This window comes from Odocoileus virginianus, chromosome 6 (assembly GCF_023699985.2).
Source record: "Odocoileus virginianus isolate 20LAN1187 ecotype Illinois chromosome 6, Ovbor_1.2, whole genome shotgun sequence".
In the NCBI taxonomy this organism is placed as follows: Eukaryota; Metazoa; Chordata; class Mammalia; order Artiodactyla; family Cervidae; genus Odocoileus; species Odocoileus virginianus.
This window is the reverse complement of record NC_069679.1, coordinates 54,346,662-54,352,923: the sequence shown is the minus strand read 5'-3', so window position 1 is coordinate 54,352,923 and position 6,262 is coordinate 54,346,662. Positions and strand designations below refer to the sequence as shown.

The following is a 6,262-nucleotide window of genomic DNA, read 5'->3' as shown; positions in this document are numbered from 1 at the left end:
TTAATCATCACTAGTGCTTTTTGCCTTAAGTCTATTTTGTCTAATATCAGTAGCTTTAGAAATCTTTTTTTATGCAAGTGTTCATCTTGTATATCTTCTTCCATCCTTTAACTCTAAACACTCCTGTGTCCTAATGTTTGCACATATGTCTTGTAAACAGTATTTAGCTGGAATTCTAATTTTGTCTAGACTGACAAGCTTTTTCTCTGAACTGGAGAGTTTTAGTCTATTGACAGTTATTTGATTTCTGATGTATTTGTTCCTGTTATATTCCCTAGTTTTTTTTCCTGCCTTTTAGTTTTCTGTCTCTTTTCATGCTTCCTCTGTATAATTTTTATTTCCATTCCATATCTTCCTTCTACTAGGTTAGAGAATGTAACTTCTGAAGTATACACATTTACTAGTCACCCTTTATGTTTTAGCATGGTCACCTAACTTGTCAAAGCCTATAGTTACTCAGTTTCCTTTTCCACCACACAAATTATACAAAGACCTTAGAATACTTTAATCACTACCCTCCCTATTTATATTCTGTTTTTGCAGTATATTTTAGTTCTAACACTCAAATAAAATTATTAGCACTGCTGTACATAGTGGTAATTTAGATCAGCATTTCTTAACCTCAGCACCTTTGACATTTTGGGCCAGATAAATCTTTGTTGTAAGGAGCGTCCTGTACATCGTAGGATGTGTAGGAGCATCTCTGGTGGCTCAGTGGTAAAGAATCTGCTTGTCAATGCAGAAGTCTCAGGAGATGCAGGTTCTATCCCTGTGTTGGGAAGATCACCTGGAGAAGGGAATGGCAACCCGTTCCAGTATTCGTACCTAGAAATCCCATGAACAGAGGAACCTGGCAGGCTTGCAGTCCATGGGGTTGCAAGGAGTCAGACACGGTTGAGCACACATGCATGCGCTCACTGTCACGCTGGTCTCTCTACACTGGATGCTGGTAGTATCATTACCTCTCCTAGTTGTCTCAGACAAAAACGTCTTCAAACATTGTCAAATATCCCCCAGTGGTGCTCGTTTCGTCAGCATATATACTAAAATTGGAACAATACAGAGAAGATTAGCATGGCCTTTGCACGTGGATGACATGCATATTTGTGAAGCGTTCCATATTTTTTGGCTGGTTCATGTTGATGTTTGACAGAAACCAACACAATTCTGTAAAACAATTATCCATCTATTAAAAAATAAATTAATTAAAATTAAAAAATGAAAACAAAAAATCATACAAAAAAGCCAGTAGCAGAGTGATTGAATACTATGCCTCATATATATATGCCTCAAATTTTTGAAAGTGCTACAAATTGTATTTTATTCATTGATGCACATATATATGTGGAAATATAAAATAAGAACTGATAGAACGAATATCAAATTCATAATAATGAAGAGTGGAATAGGAATGGTGAATGGAAATTTTTTCTGTTTTTTGACAATGGAAATTTTAAATGTACTTATAATTGTTCTTTTATTAAAATTAATGAAGCAAATAAAAGTAATATCCCCTAGCAGTGGGCAGGATTGCTCTTGGTTAAGAACCATTGATTTAGATACACCCACCTATTTAACAATATCTTTTCTCAACATTCTGTCATGTCTCACACCTTTCACCATTTTCTTTCTGCTTATAATGATAATTTAGAATTTTCTTTAGTGAAGTTCGAATGGCAAAAGGTAACAAATCTGGTTTTGTTTTGGCAAATCTGAGAAAAGCCTTTTTTTGGTTGTTATGAAAAGATAATTTATTGGGTGTAGAATTCTAGATGAGAGTTATTTTAGCACACGGGGTAAATCATTTCACTGTTTGGTGATTTTGCAGCTATTGAGAAGAAAGAGCTGTTGATTTAATTGTTATTCACTTGTAAATAATATGTTTTTTCACTCTGGCTCATTTGAAGATATTTTTTGGTCTTTTCTACTAATTATTGCTATTATGTGTCTAGGAGCATATTTCTTTTTATTTTTCTTGTTTGTGATTTGTTGGGCTTTTTGAGCCCTAGAATTGGTAACATTCAACAGTTTTTGGAAATTCTCAGCTATTGTTTCTTTAAAAATATTTTCTTCCCCATTCTATGTTATCTTTCTGGAAATTAAACACATGTTAGATTTTTTTCATGTTATCCTCCCATTTTCTTCTGAATTTTCTTTTACATTTTCCTTCTCTTGGCTCTCATTTTCATATTTCTTTATATTTAAAGAATATAAATGTCTCATGTGTCTCCTGCATAGCAGGTGGATTCTTTACCACGAGCCACAGGGAAACTCATTTTTTATACCATATAAGTAGTAAAATTGGTCTGGAAACCCATGTGAGGGAGCACTTATGGTTATGATTTCTTATGGGTGATTTTTCTCTCTTTATCTAGTATCTGGTTTCCTTGATATCCCTTCTACACTATGGGTTTATTTCTAGTAGATTGTAATCCTTTGGAGTCTCGGACCTTCCATACCAATGCCCCCTAGGCTTTGTGTGTGTGTTTTCTTCCTTTCTCAAGAACTATGAAGGGCCTGAGATGTTTACCCTGCTTTTAGTCAACTTTCAAGCAATCAAGTTTCATGGATTCTGGTACAAGACTTGAGACTCTCGAATTAAAGACAGAAAAAATGTAATAGCAATAGGAGTAACCAGAATATCAGCATTTTGCATAGTTTCCCTAAACCTCCATTTCCACAGGATGGCCTGAAGAGGTATCAGATGACATCTAAACTGCGGTGGATTGTACTGTTAGACAGGAACCCAGACGTTAGGGAGTCCGGTTCTTTTGTAACAGGCATGCTTGTTCTTTTGCTCTGCCGGGAGACACTATCTATCTTTCAAGGATGCTCAGTAAACAAACATTCTTGAAAAGATAGTTTAGAAACAAGAGCAGCTAGTGCCTTCCTCACAACACATGTAGAAACAAGAGAGACCTGTGGGGAATTATCTCCCCAAAGTCTTCAAAATGGAAGGTCAAATTTTAGTAGCTATCCTTAGAATGAAAGCTATTAGTGCTAGCTAACCTTAGAAAATTCCTATTTTATTTTAACCTTTGCAGCTTCTTTGCTTTTTTTCCTGGTGAAATGTTTATTATATTTTATTCACCATTTTTTAAAACAAAAAAAAAAAATCTTCTCGGATTTCTAGTGTGTGATATTGTTGGAAATTAAACTTTCAAAGTTAATTTATAGAACTTAATATAAGCCAACTACTTATAGTAAGCTTGTTTCTTCTTGTAATTCTTTAATTGATCTCCAATATCTGAACTATAAGCAGTTTCTTCATATTTCCTCTTCTACTTTGGTATCAGAGCATATGTCTTTCCATTTTAAAAATAATCTAATATGCAAAGAAAGATTCATTTTTCATGTTTTATGCAAAAATAATTCTCCACATAAGCATTTGTAATCTCTTTCTTGAAGAGGAATAACTGTGCAGATCCTGGTTAAGAGAGAATGGTGTCTCCAGGTATGGCGGGGTTAATCATCAAGAATAAAATTGTATTAGATTAATCTCATTTGAAATTATTTTTCCCCCAGTTAATTGGGAGTACTTTTGACTTGAAAATATTGTTAAAATTGTTTTTACTTTTTTTTAAATATGTTTCAAACTCTTATGCAGCTTGTTTCTCATGATTTTTTTTTTGTGTGTGTGGTCATATGTATGTTGCCTACATATAGATGTCAGGAAATGAATAGTTAAAATGTGAGACATAGTTTTGTTAAGTTCCAGCTTAAGGGGTGGTTTATCCTTTTATTTGCTATCTGCAATGGCAGTATTTGGTAGTGAGAAAGAGAATAAGTACCACAAGGATACATTTATATATACATATAATATATATTATATATATATATAAATGTATATATGTACATTTATATATATAGAAAATCTTTCAGACAGAATTTATCAGAATTGATTATTTTTCTACCCAACCCCACAAAGTATTCCTTAGCACTGTTGGCCCGCAAAGTATTCCTTAGCACTGTTGGTGAGGTTAAATGATTTCTAAGAGGTCACTGAAAGGTACTTACAGGTCACCCAAGCTGTAACTGTTAGTTCACTTTCCAGATTTCTATGATATTTAGTTTTGTGCACTAAGGATAGAGCTAATTTCCACATTATAGATAAAAGACCAAGGCCCAGAGTGATAAATCTTTTGTCTAGTATCACATTGATGAGGAATAAAGAACTGAGTAGAGACCCTGAGCTAAGGTCTTTTCCAAGTTTGAGGCTTTTGCCAAAATAGAAATTTTTCCCAAATTGTACCCGGAAACCTTTTTAAAAAATTTTTTTATTGGAGTTTATAAATGTTAATATGTGTTCCTCTAAGTAAAGGTCAAATGTTATTTTTTAAAATGCTGGTTTCAATAAAATTTAGAGTATTTTTTTCATGCATTTTGGATACTAATTCTTTATTGGTTATATGTTTTATAACTATCTTCTCAACTTGGGCCTTATCTTTTTACTTTGTTACAACATTTTTTGATGAATAGAAGTTTTGAATTAAACTGTAGATTAATATTAGTATTTTTCCATCATTTTAGCTTTTAAGGTTTGGTTTTAGGGATTTTTTCCCACTCTAATATATCCTCATATATTTTCTGCTAGAAATTCAGAGGTTTTTTTTTTTTTCCAATATTTTTGTCTATAATATACCTAGAACAGATAATATATCTGGAACTGGGAATATGGTATGAGATAAGGATTTTATTTTTTTCCAGATGAGTGAATAATTGTCCCTGCACCACTTGAAAACTGATCTTCAGGAATTACTTCCATCGTGTGTGAAATTTCTATGTATATGTGAATCTGTTTCTGGCCTCTCTGTTTTGTTCACTTGGTTACTCTGCCTATTCATACACCAATACCAATACTATTTATAATTGCAGGGAAAAAAAGGAAATGGTCTAAATGTTCAACAGGATGAATAATTGTATATATTCATAATTAAATATTATTTAGTAGTAAAAATAAATTAGAGTTCCATGTGTTAAAGTCTCATAAAATAATATTACTCTCTCCCAAAAGAATAATGCCTAGACTATCATACCGCCTTTATTGCTGTTTTAGTCACTCAGTCATGTCCGGCTCTTTTGCGACCCCATGGACTGTAGCCAGCCAGGCTCCTCTGTCCATGGGATTTCCCAGGCAAGAATACTGGAGTGGGTTGCCATTTCCTTCTCCTGGGGATCTTCTCAACCCAGGGATTGAACCAATGTCTCCTGCATTGCAGGAGGATTCTTTACTGCTGAGCCACCTGGGAAGAAATATATCACATTTAGAGAAGTGGAATGAGAAACAGAACTACCTATTTATTTCTGGATACTCAATATATAGAAATAAAATAAAGATGTTGTTAAATGCATAGAAGCTATCTACATTTGGAATTTTGTTATTTCTGAGAGATGGAAGGGGTATGATAAGGGGAAAGACACATAGAGGCTTCCATTATATTTGTAGTATTTCTTTCTTAAACTTCTAGGTGAGTGCAAGAATTTGTTTTATTATTGTTTCACCTTTTTATGTCTTCATTTTTCCCTTATGTTTTTACAAATAACAATATAAGATGCCTTTACTGCAGTAGTTCTCAGAGTCTTTAATTTGCTAATAGGCCTTGCCTTTATCCAAAAAAGGGGGCATTCTATGAATATTTCCCAAATTAAATTGACCATGGAACCTCTTTTCCCAGGAATACCTATTGGTACCTTGGGAGTTAGTCTGTTTTATGGATCCCAGATTCAGAATATGTACATTAGACCATATTGCTTATAAAGATGAGACAAATTCAAGGTCTAGTCTTCCTGTAGTGTGTCATTGAGTTACCAGAAGTGCTTTGAACCCAGCAGGATATAACGGGAGGGGTAGTGCATGTGGTTTTTACCTTAGTGTCTTTCTTGAAGTTCATGGATCTTCCTACAGCTTTAAGTTGTTGGGTACATCCTCCTCCCACCACACCCTGTGGGGACAGTTGGAATGTTTGCAAAAGAGAAATCAACAAAGTATAATTTCCACATGGTGAGAGTAAAGCTATAACATGGCCTCATCTTTTGTTTCCAAAGTGCAGTGCAAATAGCACACAGTGTAGAGAATGTTAGTTACAGGAATCGCAGCCTCCAGAGGCATTCATTGATCAAGAGTCAGTTACAGAGAATTTATTATCACCCTACCAATAATAGACCGTTTTTTTGATGGGTCATCCTCAGAAATAACACTGTTGTATGGAATACACCTTCTGTGTACTGAAAGTTGTTGTAATGAGACTGCTTTAATTAATAT

At 34.0% G+C, this 6,262-nt stretch overlaps 1 non-coding gene across 1 annotated transcript; it reads left to right on the top strand.

The window, feature by feature from the left end:
* Positions 1–1,019: 1,019 nt before the first annotated feature.
* On the top strand, positions 1,020–1,126 carry LOC139035740 (U6 spliceosomal RNA). The gene has a single exon (XR_011488459.1). It is a non-coding gene; the product is annotated as a U6 spliceosomal RNA (small nuclear RNA).
* Positions 1,127–6,262: the final 5,136 nt, after the last annotated feature.